This window comes from Lygodium microphyllum, chromosome 23 (assembly GCF_053477565.2).
Source record: "Lygodium microphyllum isolate KBCC chromosome 23, Lygodium_microphyllum_v1.1.10, whole genome shotgun sequence".
Classification (NCBI taxonomy): domain Eukaryota; kingdom Viridiplantae; phylum Streptophyta; class Polypodiopsida; order Schizaeales; family Lygodiaceae; genus Lygodium; species Lygodium microphyllum.
The window spans coordinates 137,286,219-137,309,233 of record NC_141157.1 but is presented as its reverse complement, the minus strand read 5'-3'; positions in this window follow the sequence as shown (position 1 = coordinate 137,309,233).

Below are 23,015 nucleotides of genomic sequence, written 5' to 3'. Positions count from 1 at the left end.
TCATATTGACTAGACACTAATTTTTATCAATTTTTTATCCCATATGAACTTCATTCCCCAACCCAAAATGGAAGAAACCCTCATTTTTCCTTTATTAAGACTCATTTTGAATTTTAAATTATTAATTACGACTATGTACGACTATGGGTTCTGATTTTATTATCTGCAGCCCTCAAACATACTTCAAACATGATTCATACAAATTTTATTTTCATGCGCACATCATTAAAGCCATTAAACATCAAAACAATAAAATTTTCTTTGTAAAAATTGAGCATACCTCTTATTTGCGTATTGTGTGTTTTAATGAAATGGTTTTAGGCAACCAACGGACCCATCCTCAGTTCCCCAACAGCGATGGAGATGAATCTCATCCTCCTTTCGATCTTGGAGCAATTCGGACAAGCATCCTTTATCTCCCTTCCTTATTGATTTTCTGCATGTGATCAACCCCTTAAAGGAGAGAGGAGGAGGAGAGAGAAAGCCTAAATTCTGTGCTCTTCAACTAGGCAGTCATTGCACGAGCGAAGACTGGTGATAGGGAGTGAGAAAATCGAAGAATCCATGGATGTGATCAGATCGGGGGGTTCTTCTCTAGCTTGATATGTCTCCCATCTCCAAATTGTCGCCTTTGAGGGGGAGGTGTCACGTTTTTTTGGCGCTGATTTGAAATGGTGCCCCCTTCCATCACAATTTTATTTTGATTAGGGGGCCCAAGGTCCCCCCCCACAATGCCCATGCCCAAAGTGTTTTAACTTTGGCCCTTTTCCTTTTGTTGGAACTATGCCCACCTTTCGAATCTTACTCGTTTGGCCTTTGTTTCGAGTGCCAAAAATTTATGCTAGTTCATCTTGAGTTCTCAAACTACCAATTGCTTGCTGTAGCTCGATCCGACATCTAGAAAAATTATGAAAAATTCCGCAAGTGCTCTTCAAAAACTGCTTTGAAATCCCGTCTTCCGCGGCTTGTAAAAATTGCCAAATCTGTCTCTATTGCTTTCAACGAGGTTCAACTCCCACCTTAAATTTGCACTTCTCTGCTTCTTTTCCGCACTTTCATCGGCTTTAAATGCCACTCTCATCTTGCATGCTGCTCTCATCTTGCAAGAGTGTTACAATGTGTACATTACAAAGAACCCAACATATAATTGAACACAATATTAGTGAGTTTGGGAATCTCCCAATTCCCATTTTTTGAATACTAAAAAGGTAGCACATGGATAACATGCCCATAAGTTTCTCAAAACCATATGATGTGACTTAGCATTGGAAAGCGCTTGAAAAATGGAATGTATTGAGCTATAGAGTGCTTGATTTGGAGTTATAGTGTTCAAGTTATGAGAAATCCAAATATTTGACGTGTCCCAAACTTATGGAAAATTCCCATATTTCCCAATATGGTGTTATTGTCAAGATTTCATAGATATGTAGCAAAAGAGAATGCATATTTGGCATGCAAGCACTTGTACTATACATACCTTTGAGTGTTTGGAATGGATGCAAATATAAACATGTTTATACATCAAGCCATGCTTACTGAAGAGAACTTGAAGAACTTTTCTAGTATCGCCTATACTGTGCCTAGCAAAGGGAATACTATATTAATTCTTAGGAAAATGCATGTTATTTTGTTGAGAAAATGTAGACATAGCTCACTTGGTTACCTATGATCAAAATCTTGATAATATTTTACTATTGTTGTCTATCTTACTTTGTGGAACAGTGAGGGAGGTGGAGTAATGAGAGAGAGAGAGAGAGAGAGAGAGAGAGAGAGAGAGAGAGAGAGAGAGAGAGAGAGAGAGAGAGAGAGAGAGAGAGAGAGAGAGAGAGAGAGAGAGAGAGAGAGAGAGAGAGAGAGAGAGAGAGAGAGAGAGAGAGAGAGAGAGAGAGAGCATTTGTGTATGCATATGAGAGAGATATATATATACTGGGAATGTATTGTATGTGAGAGAGAGAGAGAGAGAGAGAGAGAGAGAGAGAGAGAGAGAGAGAGAGAGAGAGAGAGAGAGAGAGAGAGAGAGAGAGAGAGAGAGAGAGAGAGAGAGAGAGAGAGAATGGGTAGAGAGAAAGAGAGAGGGAGAGAGGAAAAGAGACAAATAGAGAGAGTGAAAGTAGTGGTGGTGGTGGAGCTAGCAATAATAGAAGGGTGGTGGTGGAGCTAGTGATGGTGATGAAATTAGAAGTGGATTTGGGTACATCTAAGAGTGGAATAAGTAAACTATGTCAAACAAGAATAGAGGGGTTACTAAAAAAAAGCTTACTTCTTGCCCTTTCCTATTTTGGATCATTTTGGTTATGGGTTGTCCATTGTAGTTGAAATTGTGAATAATTTTGTTAAAGCAATGCTCCTCCATTTCAAAAGGTGTAATCCGATGGCCAACCACACTTAGAGATTCAATCTACAAACGATGGAATGGAAAATTTTCTAAGGTTCCCAAATTGCAAGGTGCAATTGATTGCACATATATAAAAACACAAATACCAACTAAAGAATTGGTTACAAACTGGTATGATAGGAAGGGCAACTACTCAATTATGTTGCATAGTATAGATGACACTAATTTGTAGATCCTTGACATCTATGTGGGTTTTCCTAGACCTACCATACCGACAAAAGAGTATTTCAAAATAGCTCCTTTTGATTGGCTCAAGCTAATCTATGACTCAATGGCTCTTGCTTCTCCAATCTAGGTTACAACATATGGAAGTATAGAATAGGAGATCAAGGCTTCTACCACATCCTGTGGCTATTGATTCCTCTTCGAGAACAATGCTCACCTTCACAATCTTGCTATAATTATCACCTTTCGTTGTCTTGAATGATCATTGAATGAGCTTTTGGTTGCTTTAAGAATGCTTGGCAAGTCTTACATGGGGTGATAAAAAATATTGATGTTTGCAAGGTTCCTAAGGTCATTGCTATATGTTGTATGCTACACAATGTGGTCATAGACCATGGCATGCAAGTTGACAATGAGGTGGATCAAGATTTAGTAATCTACAATGAACAAATCCCAAAGAGAGTAGACACTTTGAATGCTATTAATGCTAAGATAGTCACAATGTATTGATGAAATTAATGGGACTCACATGTGACCCTTTTATGTGCATTTTAAAAGGCAATTTATCTTTCTTTGTTACAAGCATAGTTGAGATGTAGCCCATTTACTTGCACTTTATTACAATGTATATATCTACCTGCACAATGTTACTTTTTATATATCTACTTGCTTTGTGTTACAATGTGTCCAAATAGCTTTTTGCACAAGGTTGGTGTTGAAAGAATGTATCACTCCTACTTGCACTTTGTTTCAATGCAGCTATCTACTTGCTTTATGTTAATATATGTGTCTACTTGCACAAGGTTAAAGTTGAAAAAATGTATCACTGTACTTGCACTTTGTTTCAATGTAGCTATCTACTTGCTCTATGTTATAATGTATATATGTGTCTACTTGTACAAGTTTAATGCACTTGCAGTTCATCACTTGCACTTTATTACAATCTATCTACTTGCATGTAAAGTGTCCACTTGTTATCTTTAGGACACGTCTTAGCAGTCTATCGGGAAGGATGTCTGGAAAGCTCCGCTTGGCACTCCCATAGAATGTTACGGGTTTTGCGATCTAGGACTTCCCTCATCTGCCACGTAGCGGAAGTATTCTAGCCGTTTCCACTTAGGACCGACCTGAATTAGGGTTTTGCTTATTGGTCATTTCCTAACGGCAACTAATGTCGAACCCAAGAGAACTACTTTACACAGAAACGCTAGGTTCGAAGCGGATTCACGCTGCACTTGGTTCAAGGAGAATGGGAAACGAGAGGAATGCGAACTCAACCTCTCTGCCATAAGGCATAGTCCCATTCCGTTCCCCTAAAACAGCGTAAATCGGGATCAATTATAACTCTAGGTCAACGCTTTTGTTGTTTCTATTCTTTGATGATCTTCTGGCTGTCCATCGTGATTTGAGAAAAGTTCTTGGCCAACCGAGACCACCCATCTGTGGGACGGACCTATGGCCCATCCACCACACTTTCGTCAGATTGTTTTAGTTATTTAATTACCTAACACATTTAGTTGGACATGTATCAATCAACTTCATTAATTAACGCGTTAGGCACTGGTTCCTTCACATAATCATATCACTTGACATAGAAAAGCAATGTCAAACAAGTTCCTTTTATTATATTTATCTTTGAAATACATAAAGTCCAGCCCGTAGGCTTATCCACAATCCGCCCGAAGGCTATCCAACAATCCACAGGAATCACTAATCCAAGATTCCGCCCGTAGACTAGTATGTGGGCCTCGAGATCCAATCCCGAGTTACGTTAGCCTCTTGTGCAGGGCTCGGAAGGTGAGGGATTTACGGCCAGAGCCCCCTGGCACCGAAGCGTCCTCCTGCTCCAAGTAGCGCTCAATGGAGAGACCTCTCACGGCGGGTTCAGTCCACCTTCCCGGCGCGGCAACCCCCTTGGTTAGGGTCACGCAGGCAGTCGGGGGTAACTGAAGCTGCCTCTCCCTTCAGGCCTTCAACCTGAAGCATTAGATATCCATTTATCCTTTAATTCATTGATCAAACAAAGCAAAAAGTGCTCTTAAATCTGTAACAAGCACAAACATTTCCATTGGTCGTTCATTGTTGGCCAACTGCTAAGGAGTGAATCCTTCTTTTCGAATGCATCCTACACTCGATCCAGGATGACTTGCGACTTGGCAAGATCCCCTATATCCTGGGTTAGGGCGTACCCTATTAATCTGACTTGGTCAAAACCTTAAGTTCATAGATTATTCCAATTTATCGGCTAGTCTTTTGCTTCCAAACAATTATCTTTACTCAAGAAAGATACTATATTAGGATGATTATTCATCCTCTTGCAAGATAACTTGCGTAAGGATCTGCCAACCTTATTCCGAGAATTGGCCGTTCCCTTGTGATCCAATCACAAGATCATACGGCTCTGCACTTGTTACACAAGTGTCGCATCGGACTATGGATCTATTCTACCCATCAAATGGAGTCATGAAACAATCTGTTCCAGATTACACTAGGCTAACGTTGTCACTCCTAGGGTTCCAAGTTCTATCTTTTTAGCGAAAGATTCTTAGGGACAAACCCTAGATCATTTCCCAAGTATGTTCCGCTGTCCCTACATTCGGTGAATAAGGGCAAGTATTTAGGGTATAGGAGTTTCGATTTTAGCAATACGTGCAACTAGGTCACGTATTAAATCCTAGTGAGTTCTTTGGAATTGAATTAACTCTTTCTAAAATGAGTACTCCACGGGTTTAGGTGTTTAGGTTTATGCCAATTTGTTTAATTCTTGACGATAATTATGCTATCATTTCCATAACACATGACTCATTGTCTACACGTAATTTGATTTTCAACCCTAACTTATCGATTTAAGATCATGCATAGGTTAGGTTAATTCCAACTAATCATCCTATAACTTGAGAACAAGATTCATGCTAAACAAGCAACCTTTTACTAATGATTTATGCAGTTGACAAACGATAATTGCCTAGAGTTATGCATCGTAAGAATCATTTCATGCCTTGCAATTCCCTATGGGTTATTAGCACTTTCCACAATGACTCATTTGCGAAGAAGATATGTCCTACTAACGCGAAATGCAATTTATACTTCCATGCCTAAACGGAGTGCGCTATCTTAATTCCGTTTTGTAAATATGGACATTACTCTAAGTTCACGTCATTGAAATGCACAAAAACTATTTGCTAGAAATGCATATCAATCTTCTGCTCACTTTATTTTGTTCGTTTTAATAAAAATACTAATGATCAAACTTCTCCGTTCTCGTAAGCTAATTCTTTTAAATTAATCAAAGTATTTAAGACGAAAATTGCATCCTATCTCCAAAAATTATCTACGCACGATTGAATTTTAACAACGAAAAATAAAAATTAGAAAGAAGAACCTGGACTTGTGGTGAGATGTCCACGTGGATGCTAGGAGACGATCCTCCTGCGGTTACGCCTTGGTCTTTCTTACGAGGCATCACAAATGTAGCCTTTTTGCCTTGGGTGCGGAGTTACGATCTTATCTGTCTCCTTCGTATGCGAACACGGAAAGGGATTTAGGTGGACTTCATGCGAAATTGGGTGGAAGAATCCCGGGGGGGGGGGGGGGGGGAAACAAAGGTATGAAGGGCTTTAAGAATGACTTTTTTTGTATTAAAAAAACTTAAGCCCACATGAAGGCCCCTTCAAGTCGAACTTCGGGGAGGGAAAGGGGCTTATGGAGCCCTTGGGAGGAAACTTGTGGGGGGGGGGGGGGGGGGGGGGGGGGGGCGGGTAGTCTTAAGGCCACAGGAGGGTACCTTTAATGGCAATTCAGGAGGGGGGGAAAAGGGCCCTAAGGGAGCCTTTAGGAGGATTTAAGGTATGGGAAGAAAAAGGACCTTAAATACCACTTAAGGCCTTTCAAGGAAACTATGGGGGAAAGGGGCCTTATAGAGCCTCCCCCTTAGAAGCTTTCGAAGCTTCTAGAAGCACGTGGGGGGGATAGAGGCAGTCATCAAATGGCCGTTTCGTTAGTGTGTAGGCGGATGGATGGTTGCAGTCGACTTCAACAGTCCCTCCTCTCCCTTACGGCATAGCGCAAGTGCACTCCCTCGAGCTCTCATTAGCAGCACGATGTTCTCTCCCGCTCACGTCGGCGCCCACCCAGCTCACACTTGCCAGCGTATCGGCTCCTTCTCTCCCTCACGGCTACTGTCCCTCAGCCATGGGGTAACAATCCTCTCTCTCTCTCTTATGACATGCGGCAGCGTCTTCTTCCCAATCTCTGGCGGCCACCCTTTAGCCTGCGCCCCCTTGATTTAAATAGGGGAGGGGATAAGATTCTCCCTCCCCCACACGTCGATGGGCATGGGTCTCCCCCCCTCCAAGCTCCAGCAATGAGCTTAGTGCCCACCCTTCCCTCCCTCCCCCCTAGCTTGACAGTTGGCTGGGGGAAGGAGGGAATAAATTCTTTTTGCCTAAAAAACAAAATTATTATCCTAATAATTATCCTACCCTAAGAGGGGTTTCATATGCGAATTGCATCTTATCATTTCAGAGTTGTTACATTGCATTTTGTACTTGTACTTTATCACTTGCACTTTGTACTTGCACTTTATTACAATGTATCTATCTACTTTCACAAGGTTGGAGTACACACAATATATATCTATCTACTTACACTTTATGTGCTTGCACAAAGTTAGGGCTACTATTGTTGTATATACATATTTTCTCTTTAGACAAGAAATTGGTATAAAAAAGAATATACAATATGATAATAAGGTAAAATAAGGAAAAATGTATCTTAATTACCACAGTGGTACTGACAATGTAAATGTGGACTACTAAGGAACAAAAAGGAGTGATAGAAGTGGGAATTCCCTTGAACAAACTACAAGGGCAGTTGTTCTTGACGAGCTAAGTATGAGCAAAGGAAGTTAGAGACATTGTTTTAATAGAGCCTTGCAAGGTTTTGACATGGTTCGCTGTTGCTTGCACTTGCCTTTCTTGTATTGAGAGTATTTCATTAGCTTATCTTACTTGGGGTGATAGCATTTTATCAACTTGCTTTTGTTGTTGATCCATTCTCTCCTTCTGTGTTTGTTCCATGATGCTTACATTTTTATTAATGACTTGAAACTCTTATTTAATGCTAGTCGCCTTTATTTCAGACACCCTTCCTCTTTCGTGTAGAATTGGGACTATCTTACCTAATCAAAACCCCTTGTGTGCCACCCAAACTAGTTTCACCTCCTCCTGATAATGTAGGGCTAGTTAATTTCCATCTTGCCAAAGTTGAAGAGTTCAAATTCTCTACAAACATTGAATTCTAATATTAACTTCAATTTAGAATAATAAATGGAATTATCATAATTATTAAAAACAATACCAAGCATCTCTGTAAAACTATCCATTATGATAGGTGTGGGATGAATAAGCACATCAATCCCAAATCTACTATTTAGAATGTGTAGGGTATCCTATCAAAGTTTTTTGGAAAACCCCCATCCTTGCACTCCGTCTCATTTATCAAGGCATAGGTTTTTTCTACATAGTGGTACTGTACAATCCCAATCTCTTATCTTATCATATTTTGGGAATGTGTTTTTCCATTTATCCCAACATTGCAATGTGCGTTTATTGGCTTTCTCTACCTTGGATGAAGCAAACACCCTACACCATCTATTGTCCAAGGAAATAAAAGTATTTTTTCCTCATTCCTCCACCATCTCATTGTCGATTGGGAGCTAGATATTAGGAAGGATCCTGAAGTCATCGATGGACCAATGATCTTGGTATCTACAAGCCTACCCGCTTGCAAGTTTTTGCCTCCATGATTTAGCACTAGCTTGCTTATTTGTCTTTCATATATTCTTGTTATTTTTATCATTGGCACCACCACCTCACTTTCTTGGGCATGGTTGAGTTGTTGTTAACACATCCTTTGGAGTGTCATTGTGTTGCACATAGGGCTATCACTTTGATCATTATCATTAGAATTAAAATCTTTAGCTTCCATGGATGTATCTATGTTTGTGTCCACCTCAAAAAATTGAATTTCTCATTGTTCTCCTTATGCAATAGGGGTGTGCATGAGAGACAAATAATGAAAGCACTAATGGAAGGTGGAGAAGATGGAAGTCTTGTTTGAAGGCCTCAAGGAAAATGAGGAATATGGTTTTTCATGTTAGAAAAGGAGTGTTGGAGAATGGGGTGAGATAGGAGTTTCGATTTTAGCAATATGTGCAACTAGGTCACGTATTAAATCCTAGTGAGTTCTTTGGAATTGAATTAACTCTTTCTAAAATGAGTACTCCACGGGTTTAGGTGTTTAGGTTTATGCCAATTTGTTTAATTCTTGACGATAATTATGCTATCATTTCCATAACACATGACTCATTGTCTACACGTAATTTGATTTTCAACCCTAACTTATCGATTTAAGATCATGCATAGGTTAGGTTAATTCCAACTAATTATCCTATAACTTGAGAACAAGATTCATGCTAAACAAGCAACCTTTTACTAATGATTTATGCAGTTGACAAACGATAATTGCCTAGAGTTATGCATCGTAAGAATCATTTCATGCCTTGCAATTCCCTATGGGTTATTAGCACTTTCCACAATGACTCATTTGCGAAGAAGATATGTCCTACTAACGCGAAATGCAATTTATACTTCCATGCCTAAACGGAGTGCGCTATCTTAATTCCGTTTTGTAAATATGGACATTACTCTAAGTTCACGTCATTGAAATGCACAAAAACTATTTGCTAGAAACGCATATCAATCTTCTGCTCGCTTTATTTTGTTTGTTTTAATAAAAATACTAATGATCGAACTTGTCCGTTCTCGTAAGCTAATTCTTTTAAATTAATCAAAGTATTTAAGATGGAAATTGCATCCTATCTCCAAAAATTATCTACGCACGATTGAATTTTAACAACGAAAAATAAAAATTAGGAAGAAGAACCTGGACTTGTGGTGAGATGTCCACGTGGATGCTAGGAGACGATCCTCCTGCGGTTGCGCCTTGGTCTTTCTTAGGAGGCATCATAAATGTAGCCTTTTTGCCTTGGGTGTAGAGTTACGATCTTATCTGTCTCCTTCGTATGCGAACACGGAAAGGGATTTAGGTGGACTTCATGTGAAGAATCCCGGGCGGGGGGGGGGGGGGGGGGGGAACAAAGGTATGAAGGGCTTTAAGAATGACTCTTTTTGTATAAAAAAAACTTAAGCCCACATGAAGGCCCCTTCAAGTCGAACTTCGGGGAGGGAAAGGGGCTTATGGAGCCCTTGGGAGGAAACTTGTGGGGGGGGGGGGGGGGGGCGGGTAGTCTTAAGGCCACAGGAGGGTACCTTTAATGGCAATTCAGGAGGGGGGAAAAGGGCCCTAAGGGAGCCTTTAGGAGGATTTAAGGTATGGGAAGAAAAAGGACCTTAAAGACCACTTAAGGCCTTTCAAGGAAACTATGGGGGAAAGGGGCCTTATAGAGCCTCCCCCTTAGAAGCTTTGGAAGCTTCTAGAAGCACGTGGGGGGGATAGAGGCAGTCATCAAATGGCCGTTTCGTTAGTGTGTAGGCGGATGGATGGTTGCAGTCGACTTCGACAGTCCCTCCTCTCCCTTACGGCATAGCGCAAGTGCACTCCCTCGAGCTCTCGTCAGCAGCACGATGTTCTCTCCCTCTCACGGCGGTGCCCACCCAGCTCACACTTGCCAGCGTATCGGCTCCTTCTCTCCCTCACGGCTACTGTCCCTCAGTCGTGGGGTAACAATCCTCTCTCTCTCTCTTATGACATGCGGCAGCGTCTTCTTCCCAATCTCTGGCGGCCACCCTTTAGCCTGCGCCCCCTTGATTTAAATAGGGGAGGGGATAAGATTCTCCCTCCCCCACACGTCGATGGGCATGGGTCTCCCCCTCTCCAAGCTCCAGCAATGAGCTTAGTGCCCACCCTTCCCTCCCTCTCCCCCGGCTCGACAGTCGGCTGGGGGAAGGAGGGAATAATTTTTTTTTGCCTAAAAAACAAAATTATTATCCTAATAATTATCCAAACCTAAGAGGGGTTTCATATGCGAATTGCATATTATCATTTCGGAGTTGTTACATTGCATTTTGTACTTGTACTTTATCACTTGCACTTTGTACTTGTACTTTATCACTTGCACTTTGTACTTGCACTTTATTACAATGTATCTATCTACTTTCACAAGGTTGGAGTACACACAATATATATCTATCTACTTACACTTTATGTGCTTGCACAAAGTTAGGGCTACTATTGTTGTATATACATATTTTCTCTTTAGACAAGAAATTGGTATAAAAAAGAATATACAATATGATAATAAGGTAAAATAAGGCAAAATGTATCTTAATTACCACAGTGGTACTGACAATGTAAATGTGGACTACTAAGGAACAAAAAGGAGTGATAGAAGTGGGAATTCCCTTGAACAAACTACAAGTGCAGTTGTTCTTGACGAGCTAAGTATGAGCAAAGGAAGTTAGAGACATTGTTTTAATAGAGCCTTGCAAGGTTTTGACATGGTTCGCTGTTGCTTGCACTTGCCTTTCTTGTATTGAGAGTATTTCATTAGCTTATCTTACTTGGGGTGATAGCATTTTATCAACTTGCTTTTGTTGTTGATCCATTCTCTCCTTCTGTGTTTGTTCCATGATGCTTACATTTTTATTAATGACTTGAAACTCTTATTTAATGCTAGTCGCCTTTATTTCAGACACCCTTCCTCTTTCGTGTAGAATTGGGACTATCTTACCTAATCAAAACCCCTTGTGTGCCACCCAAACTAGTTTCACCTCCTCCTGATAATGTAGGGCTAGTTAATTTCCATCTTGCCAAAGTTGAAGAGTTCAAATTCTCTACAAACATTGAATTCTAATATTAACTTCAATTTAGAATAATAAATGGAATTATCATAATTATTAAAAACAATACCAAGCATCTCTGTAAAACTATCCATTATGATAGGTGTGGGATGAATAAGCACATCAATCCCAAATCTACTATTTAGAATGTGTAGGGTATCCTATCAAAGTTTTTTGGAAAACCCCCATCCTTGCACTCCGTCTCATTTATCAAGGCATAGGTTTTTTCTACATAGTGGTACTGTACAATCCCAATCTCTTATCTTATCATATTTTGGGAATGTGTTTTTCCATTTATCCCAACATTGCAATGTGCGTTTATTGGCTTTCTCTACCTTGGATGAAGCAAACACCCTACACCATCTATTGTCCAAGGAAATAAAAGTATTTTTTCCTCATTCCTCCACCATCTCATTGTCGATTGGGAGCTAGATATTAGGAAGGATCCTGAAGTCATCGATGGACCAATGATCTTGGTATCTACAAGCCTACCCGCTTGCAAGTTTTTGCCTCCATGATTTAGCACTAGCTTGCTTATTTGTCTTTCATATATTCTTGTTATTTTTATCAGTGGCACCACCACCTCACTTTCTTGGGCATGGTTGAGTTGTTGTTGACACATCCTTTGGAGTGTCATTGTGTTGCACATAGGGCTATCAGTTTGATCATTATCATTAGAATTAAAATCTTTAGCTTCCATGGATGTATCTATGTTTGTGCCCACCTCAAAAAATTGAATTTCTCCTTGTGCTCCTTATGCAATAGGGGTGTTCATGAGAGACAAATAATGAAAGCACTAATGGAAGGTGGAGAAGATGGAAGTCTTGTTTGATGGCCTCAAGGAAAATGAGGAATATGGTTTTTCATGTTAGAAAAGGAGTGTTGGAGAATGGGGTGAGATAGGGGTAGTAGAGACACAAATTATTCACAATAGGGTCTTGATATGCATGGATGGAAAGGAGGAACGTGTGACAACATGTGAGTAATTAGATGAGATATCGATAATGTTGGGAGAGGCACGAGTACTTGAAGAGGGGATAATATGTGCGAGATGCTCACATTGATTAAGTTTTGCAAAGACAATACCTATGACCTGTGTGACCAATTCACTGCATCAGAGAATGTATTGTCATTAAGGTTGAAAGGCAAAGACATATTGCAAATCTAAAATGGAAAGATTAAGAAAGAGGGTACATCCACATCTAGCATATAGAGAACATATATCAAGGTTTCATACAATAGCAACGATATTCGAAGATAACAATGGACTACTTCATAAGGCTCCAACAATTGTCTTGTCCCATTCTGACATGGTTGTTGGCTTTTGAAATGTGGGTAACTATGGTGCTAGCATTGTGGGAGATGGCATGTCAACTTTCCCCACTATCTACCCATGAAGCATAAGCACCAGCCAAGTAATGATCAAACTAAGACATTGTGCACTATTTTGGTTCATCGACTATGAGGCACACACTCACTTCGCTACTAGTATTTCATAGTTCTTCAAACACACATATTTTTCCAAAGTAGCAACATACATGCCACATCAAAAAATTTGATGCTATTAGCTTTTATGCATGCATAGTGAATTACTATGTTTTGGAGAACTTGTGTGTCTTAAAGTGTATACAATAACTATGTGCAAGGACCCCAAGTCGTGGAGGGCATCACAAGTTATGTGCAAGGATCCCAGGTTGGGGATGGCATCATAGGTAACTATAATGTTTAGGACACCACTCAATTGTATTGCTAAATCTAATCTTTCTTTATAAAGAACATTCATTTTTTCGACACACTGCAATTGGTCATGGATATCCTTGTTTGACTATATTTTTTCAAAAAGAAGTTAACATGAATATTTATTTTGAAAGCATGTACCACTCCTTATAGACATTCACATATTGGCTTATCATTGCTTGCACTTAAAATGTTAATCCACTAATGTAAGTTGAATTAAGCATAACATGGGAGCAAGATTTAGTGATTCACACTCACACATGCATATGTAACATATTAACCAAAGAACTTAATTTAAGTGAAGATAACATAGAAACGAGATTTAGGGTTTCACACTCGACATGTATGCATGTGTACCATTCTAAAAGTAGACCTAAACCCAATTATGATAGTTGTAAGTGCTAGATAATCACACAAAACAAACATATTTGAAACACAAGGTATGGGTATTCAATAGGCCAATAGAAGTTTATGACTAGGAAGGTGTTTCTAGGACATATAAAAAACTTCAATAGTCCCTTAATGATTATGGTGGTTGCATCTAAAATATACAAATCATTGGTGAACAAGTCTAATTATATGAACAATGGATTGAACAAAGGTCAAAAGTTGTTTTAAAAAAAGAAACCAAAATGGACTTGTAATTATATATACGAATGTAATTATGCATGTAAATAAGAAACAAGGTTTGTGAATAAGATCTACAAAAGAGAAAGCAAAACACAGTTAAGATGCCTTCTTTAGTATTACCCAAATAATTACATTCCATCAAGTTTAAGGACTCAAAAGATGAACGAGTTCTTTAAGTTAAAGCAATTTGGTCTATCTCTAGAAGCATACTACTCAAGATTTGTCTCCTTGCTAAAGTACGCTCCAACTATGAGCATATCCCAACAGGTTTCCAAATTTTGTGATGGGTTGAATTCACCAATGAATACCCGATTGGAATCTATGCATCCTATAGATTTACAAGACACATCGATAAGAGCAAGTCCCATTGCCCAAGAAGTTCAACCCAAATCCAAGAATAATATGTCTTGGTCTTACAAAGACTAGAACCAAGGAACGACAAAAGCCCAATTTAAAAGAGTACAAGGACAAGGTCAAGGACAATGAAAGAAACCAAAGGCGAATGCAGTTAGTGACTTTATTCCTACACAAAGAAATGACCAAAACCTGCGATGCTTCTACTGCAAAGGAACCCAAGCACTTCAAAAGAGAGTGTCCCAAACTTGGTAAGGACCACCGCCAAGGACGATTCTATGGGCAAACCAGAGCTGCATTGTCGGAGGGGTTTTTGGCAAAAGGTCATATCCATCGGGGATCAGACATGGAAGGAAGTAGAGATAGGAGATGGAAGAGAAGAAAAAGAATAGACAAGAGGTAAACACGATAAAGACAAAGCATAATGAATCGAATCAATATGTGTTGATAGAAACTAGAATCCGTTGTCTGGCACTACTCAGAAGCAATCTCCGGGCATTAGATCTTTTGGAGCTCCTTCGTAGACCAAAAATGTGCATCAAAATAACATCTCCTTCTCTGCTGCTCGGAACCCAAATTTGATGGCTCAGTTGGCTCCGAAAGGGGGTAAAACTCTAGGACACCTGGTCCAGAATTTCCTAGGTCGCTCCTTCCAGTTCAAAGTGCAGTTTTCAGCCTGTTAACTACGATCACGACGCGCACGATTTCGCCAATCTTTCTTTTTTATGAAAAATCCCCAAAATTGGATGAAAAAGCCACTTGCTTTTTGCATACCATCCTAATCTAGAATTTTTCTTGGCTTTTTTGGATATTTACAATAAACAATATCCGATATATCTAAAATAGGCTAAAATTGTCCAAAAATCTAGTATTTTTGGACCATCTATGCCATGAACTCTAGCACTAATGACTCAAATGTCATTGACTCTCTTGATCAATAAGAAAGTCAGATGATGATGCACTCTAGAGTTTTTCACACCGTGTCTGCATAGTGGCACGAATCCACCCCCTCTGAATCTACACATCCTCCAGTATGTGCCAAAATCCTAGTTGTCATCAGATTCTAAATCCTCCTCTTCCTCTGTAACCATATCCTTTGCTTCTTCATCTTCCACATCTTCCTAGCTACCCCCTGTATCATGGCCACTATTTTCTTCCAATTCTGGCAATAATTTGATTCACCATAGGTGGATGACCTCTTTCATTTTTTCCATTTCCTTCAAGATTATAGGCTGAAGGTAAAGCAAGCTTTATCCCCAACCGTGCAAAGAAATCATGAGCTTCATCTGCATCCAGCTCATCCCTATCTACTAAAAATTAACTCACATAGCCATACCGACAAAAGATCTCTTCTAAGAGAAAAGTACACACGGCATTTGTTGTCTTAGTACGTAGAGATCTCCCTTCCACTTGATTAGTCAAGTCTTCACAGGCAAACACAAGATATCTCATTCGCCAAAGACCTGCAGGCATCGTGACTAAATCCACCACCCACTTTAAATGAAGAGACAATGGATATGTGGGCTGCAATCCATCCCGATGTCTCACAGATGAATACATTTGACATGTCGTACATGTTTCCACAAAGTGAGCAACATCCTTATACATACCCTACCATCAATATCTTTCTTTGATCTTTGCAAAAGTACCCCAAACACCTCTATGACCAGCCCATAAGCTTTCGTGAAATTTTTACATAATTGTGAAGCTCTGTCACCAAAACTCACAGTGGCATACCCTGTTTCTTTTTAGCATGTTTCCATAAGTATCCATCTTTTAAGAAAAACCCATAGGCTTTTCTCTTGATCTTCTTAAACTCCTCATCTGACCATTCATCTCTCTTTGTTAATGTATTGAGGTATTGACCAATTCTCATCCACTCTCCTGCATATTTGTCTTCTAGAAACACTTCTACACAATATACAAAACATCTAAAGTGTCTTCTCTTTGTTGTCCAAGCTTCTGTTAATGATGTGGCAACACCTTGCATTGCTAAATTCACTCTTACTACATCATTTTTAGCTGCAAGAAAGTCATCTTCTTCCTCCTCATCCATCATTCCATCTTCATTCTCATAGCATGCTCAAGATAACATGTCTGCCACCATTGGGCTATCTCTTCTTGCAATATGTTGAAATTCAAGGTTCAAAGATTTGATGTATGCAATCCACCGGAGCATAGCAATGTTCGGGGTAGCACAACTAGTAATCATACCTAATACCAGCAAACAATAAGTCTCAATAACTACATGAGAACCCATGAAATACTCTTTATCACATGTAAGGGCTGTCACAATTGCCCATAATTCTCTTTTTACCTGTGGATACCTTCTCTGTCATTCAATCAATACTTTAGCACCAAAGCGAATTGCATATCTTTGCCCTTCCTCATCATCTTGCTCAATTCCCCATCCAATCCTGATTGGGCTTGTATCAACAGTAATAATGATAGGCTTTTCATGTGAATAGTCAACCTTTCTCAATGTAGGAGAGCAGATTTTAAGAGCTGCTTCAATTTCTTCATTGCTTTCTGATGCTTCCTTTCCCAATGAAATCTCTGACCTTTCATCAGAAGCTGATATAGAGCATCGGCTACATGTGCAAAGTGAGGAATCCATATCAAATAGAATACACATGTACCCAAGAATCTACGCACCTCTAATACATTCGTGCATACATCTTGCATTCTATCAATCCCATTTTTGTTGGTGATGTCTTCGCCCATAGGGCCCACACATATGCCCAACACTCAAAACCTCTTCAACTCCAAAGACAAACAGAAAGAGTTAAATGCACCTCTTCTAGATGCATCACAATCCTCTCACAATCCACAATATGGTCTACAACAAACTGTTTGTATCCATGAGCATCCATCTCTTCATTCTTTTCATCCACTGCACACCCTTTGATTGGAACATCATCCAAGAAGGGCATTGTCAATTGTGGTATAAAATCCATGAGTACCCTATTCATAGCATTTGTCATGCCAAGACCCCACGGACCTCTTATTCCTTCAAGCATTTCAAGTGAGCACTAATGGCTACCTCTCACATAGCCGACGTGCTATCCCTCTCTACTACGAGTGTAGTGAGCTTACCTTGAAGCCCAATTGAGTTGCTTCCTCTCTCAAGCACTTTGATAGCTCCACGATTCATGAGGCAAGCTCAAGCATCCTCAAACCTCTTCCTCCAAGCTCCATCCTCTATAGCCATGTGCAAGACAAGAGAAGAGAAGAGAAGAGAAGAAGAAGAGAGGAGATGGTGGAGGGCTTCACCTCTTCAAGATCCCTCACCCTCACACATTCACTCCCTCACTCACTCACATTCCCTCCCTCAAGCACTCACAAGCAAGCAAGAGAAGAGAAGGAGAGAAGAAGAAGAGTCAACTTTGCCACACACTAAAAAATGAGCTTCTCATTTACTTTTTGAGTTTATATACAAATCCCTCATCCCTTTGGTCACCCATCCTCTTTTTTACATGACCAGCCATCATGGCAAGGTCCTCTTTTCCCATTCCCTTCTAGTTGTCTTTCTTACATGACCGGCCATCATGGCAAGGTCCTCTTTTCCCATTCCCTTCTAGTTGCCCTTTCTCTTTACTCATTCCCTTCTACCCTTTACAATTTGCACAGGAGGGAGCTTGGCGCTCCTTAAAATTTTGGTGATGCCTTTGCATTTTAAAAATGTGCTTCTACCTTTGACTTAGCTTCTAAGTCCACCCTTGTACTTTCAGCCATTTCCCTTCTTGCTTCTTCTTGTTAACATATTAGTAAGCTCATGGTTGAGTCTGGACTTGTGGTTTAGTAGGCTGGCATCACAGATTATTTAGGCATTTTATTTGCCACTACTTATGGGGATTATGCATTATTTACAGCCAGTCGACTAGCATTTAAATGCTAGCCAACCAGCTATATTTTTGGCATTTATTTACCCTATTTATTGACAAGCTCCCTCCTATTCATTCATTCATTGACAATTTCTGGGGAGAGGGAGTATGTGCTAGTGCCTTCACAGTGTTGAAAAACAAAGGATCTAGAGCATGGCAGAGGCAAAAGCTATGGAGATTGGAAAGTAGAGAGAAAACTCATGATGATAGAAACAAAGACACTGTTTATTACACAAGTGAATTAGGTTCCAAGATGGAAGCTTGGACTCATAAACACAATCTTGTGTATGACTGACAAACTTCACTTTGTTTGCCACTTCAAGGTCTTCATGATTTTTCTGCTTCTTCTGCTTATTCTTGTTCCTTTGGTCCTCTTGATCTGCTGCTTCATTGACTTTGCTTGCAATAGTTGCATCAATGTTTATGTCCATGTCCCCCTTAAGCAAAGGTATCATTGTCTTTGAGCCAGCGGAAATGACTTCAAAATCTTGCACTATCTTCAAGGTAGGAGGCATTTCTACAAATAATGATAGCACTTGAATGCTCTCAACTCCATCATTCTCTGCAAGTAAGACAAACAAGTCTTCCATATAGTGTTGATAAGCAGCATGAGTCATGCTACACTTTATGAAGTGTATCTTCATGAAAAAATTCATGTTTGTTATTGAAAAAACTGCTCCAAATCTCTAATTTTTGACCAACAAAAGAGTTGAAACTTAATGTGTCAAAGGACACAAGAGATACCAGTGCCAAAAAAAACACTAAGTATCAAGAGATACTAGCAAGTTTAAACTTTTGATGTTTGATGTTGATGTTGACTCTTTGCTTGGCTCAAGCAGCTTGATTTCTTTCTTATCTTACTGATTTGAATGGGGCAGTGAAATAGATCAGAGTGACAAAACCTTCCAATGGAGTGAGAAGAGTGACATGGAAGAGGACCTTGATGATTGAATATTCCGAGTCTTCCAAAAACTTCACAAATATCTTCACCTTGATGTTTATCACTAAGTAAGTCAGTGAATCAATGTGGAAATGTCTTAGTCCAAGTGATAGGAGAGAGAAAATGAAGAAAATGATGAGTTTTTTAAGAGCTTGAGTTCAAAAGCTATGGAGGATTGTTAGGGTTTGAGGTGCAGGCGACTGATTTTTTTGATGATTCATAGCTACAGTGGATCATTCCGTCGCATATTTGATGGAGATGAAGCTTAGGATTCTTTCTTCAAATTCCCTATGCCTAGAGGCGGAATTACCGTGTGCAGATAGAGATAAAGCTGTACGAACTGATACATGCGCAGAATTTCCAGCCACCATGAATTTTTGTAATGTCGCACCGTACGATGACCAATGTCGTGGTTCTTGGTGCTGGGATGAAGTGCTTTGACCAGAGGAATGATCATCTAGAAGAGAGCAAGAGGAGATATGCTTTGTATTGGGAGATCCAAGGACTCCAATCAAGGTATGTCTTGCAAGTCACAGATTTAGGCTGTGGCAGTGAGACTGAGACTTTGAGCAATGCTGGAGCTATTGGCTATCGATGTTAGGCATTGAGGTACCATAGAGAAGCTCTATGAATAGGGGAAGAAGTTCATAGAAGAAATCACAGTGAGATATGACCTATGGAGAGAGATCCAGGAGTTAAAAGTAGAGAGGGTGCAATCTAGCTATGGATGCCAAGGTCAAGTAGAGATGGAGGTGAGAAATAGAACCGTGAGCTAGACTTGAGGTGACCTAAGGTTAAGAGGGACTGAGAGAGTAGAGAAGGGAGTTATGCCATGCTTGACTGGGCTCTGATACCATGTTGAAAAACATGGGATCTAGAGCATGGCGGGCAGAGGCAGAAGATATGGAGGTTGGAAAGTAGAGAGAAAACTCATGATGATAGAAACAAAGACACTATTTGTTACACAAGTGAATTAGGTTCCAAGATGGAAGCTTGGACTCATAAACACAATCTTGTGTATGAGTAACAATAACAAGATACTTAGTTGAAAGTACAAAGTATCATGACATTGTATTCATTCTATATGAAAAGTGGTAGTCAAGTACAATGCTTTATAGTTGTTGGATGGGTAGCAATCTTCCCTCTCTGTGCATATGGGATTACTGCAGCCTGCATGTCCTAAGTCCAGACTACCTCATACAAAGAGGCTATATTAGGTGTGATTACAAATATCTCAACACACAGCCAGTGACTCACATTGTATCTGTATTGTCTCATGTCTTGGTATATGGATTCCATTTCCCGAGCATACATCTGAGTTCTCATCTATATTGTGTTATCTCTTTCTTTTCTTTTGTCTTGTGTTTAGCAGTTTATTTCAGCACATGTTTATGCTTCCACTGCTACACCACTTCTAACATGGTATTAGATTTCATGATTTGTGTTTCTGCTTTGTTTTGTTGCTGATTTCAACACTATTTTTACCCTTGCTAAACAGATGGCTGCTGCTCCTACCAGGCACCCTCTTTTGCCTGCCTGATATCAGCATCCATATAGCCTACCCATCTGTTTTAGCTTGTGTTTTGATGCTTCAGCATCTCCTCCTCTGGCTGGGCGCTTACATTATTAGGCCGTTTTTGCTATTTCTGATAGTTTTGAACTAATTTTTTGACTTTGAGCAGTAAATTTTGGCTTCTTTTGATCAGATTTTGAGTTATATTGTATGTGGACTCTTGCTTTTGTAGCCTTCTGTGCTCGTGGTTTGGCTATGTTTCCTCTCCAAATACCTTATGTTTTCTACTTCTTTTCTCAATCCTCTATAGATGGCTGCTCCATGCGCATCCACTGATGCTATGCTATATGGAGGTTCAGGTGAGGCTCTTGCAGCTTCCGAAAAGGATTCAAAGATGAAGAAGTCGAAGGCCTAGTGTTACCACTATGGCAAGAAAGGTCATTTAAGGAAGGACTGCCAAGAGTTAGCGGCTTCCAGGAAGAAAAAGGAGTAGAAGATAACACGGGATGTGAACTCCTCCGACGAGTCATCATTTGCCTCAGATTTTGACTTAGCTCCACCTTAGTGGTGGCTTGCACACCCACTACTTGGGTATCCATGGTTCTACTATGATGGACATTGTTGTGTGTACTATGATGCGACATTATCATTGTATGTTGTACTGTATCAGATCACCCATGATCTGAGAGAGGGTGTTAGCATATTAGTCAGCTCATGGTTGAGTCTAGACTTATGGTTCAGTAGGCTGGCATCAAAGATTATTTAGGCATTTTATTTGTCACTATTTATGGGGATTAGGCATTATTTGCAGCAAGTCGACCAGGATTTAATGCTGGCCAACCAGTCATATTTTAGGCATTTATTTTGGCCTATTTATTGTCAGCCTCCCTCCTCCACATTCATTAATCACTAGACAGTTCTTGGAGACAAGGAGCAGGTGCGAGTGCCTCCACAGCCGGTGACTCACATTGTATCTGTACTGTCTCATGTCTTAGTAGTCAGCTCATGGTTGAGTTTGGACTTGTGGTTCAGTAGGCTGGCATCAAAGATTATTTAGGTATTTTATTTGTCACTATTTATGGGGATTATGCATTATTTGCAGCCAGTTGGCTAGCATTTAATGCTTGCCGACCAGTCATATTTTTGGCATTTATTTGCCCTATTTATTAACAGGCTCCCTCCTATTCATTCATTCATCACTTGAAAGTTTCTGAGGAGAGGGAGTAGGTGCCAGTGCCTCCACATCCAGTGACTCACATTGTATCTGTACTATCTCATGTCTTGGTATATGGATTCCATTTTCCAAGCATACATCTGAGTTCTCATCTATATTGTGTTATCTCTTTCTTTTCTTTTGTCTTGTGTTCAACAGTTTATTTCAGCACATGTTTATGCTTCCATTGTTACACCACTTCTTACACTTCTGTGGTGTCCGACTTCCTTTTGGGTCACCTCTTTTAGACAACCCAACTTGCACTTTTCCACTTTTTTCGATTTCTTCTTGTGCTGAGGTTAACATTACCCCCCTCCTAGTTTATTGTTAGTCCCATGGCATTGATGTGTAGTGGTTGGAAGGTGGGATGGATGTAACCAGTTGGCTTTTTTTGAGTTTGTATACAAGCCATCATGGGGGATGGTGTTGGATGGATCGGCCCTTGAAATTGAATATCATGTTGGACGGATCCCTGCTTGGAGAATGGTGGGTGGATGGATCTGTCTTTTTGCCCTCCATGGTCTTTTCTCCTGCACTATTCCAAATGAGCTTCGTCATTCACTTTTTAACTAGGGCTACCTCGATCTGCACTGCCCCTGCCTTGTTTCGTTTGCATGGTGACATTGTTGCATGAGATGACCTCGCTCCTAGACTGGTGCTACTTCTAGGATACTTGTGGTTTTGAGTTGATGAAGGTTTGATGATTTAAAAGGGTAGTCATGCGAGTCGATGATGATGTTGTCTCAGGGGAATTGGTCTTGGGAAGAAATGGATCAGTCGGTTAAGGTGGTGGGCGCCGGGAGCCCATTGCATGGATGATGGGGCTTCTAAAGGTGGGGATTGGAGCCTTTGTTTGTACCTGAAAAGAAAATAAGGTGCACTACCTGAGGGTGTGCCTGCTTTGCCATGTGGTACATTGTGCTTATGTGAGTGGAACTGGGAGTTGGGTCGATGAACCCCAGGCAAGCTTGGGTGTTGTTGCTCACTTGAGGACCCAGTTCATCCATAAGGGAGTTGCGATGCGTGTAACTTAGGGTAATAGGTTTAACCATAGGTGGTTAACCATAGGCGAGTGTTACCTCCCTAGGTATGTTCTGCCCTCTTGATGTGCCCTAAGTGCGGAGTGGGAAATCAAAGTGAGATTAGGGGGTTAGGGATGGAGCCGGCCGACTGAAGCCACTAGACACACCTAACTTAAGAACCCCTAGGTGTAGTGATTGTGGCCTATGTGGGGTGAACTGCCCATTGTGATTTCTTCCCTTCTCATCTTTGCTTTCTTTTTCCTTATTTCTTTCTTTCTCTTCATTCATTTTCTTTTTCTTT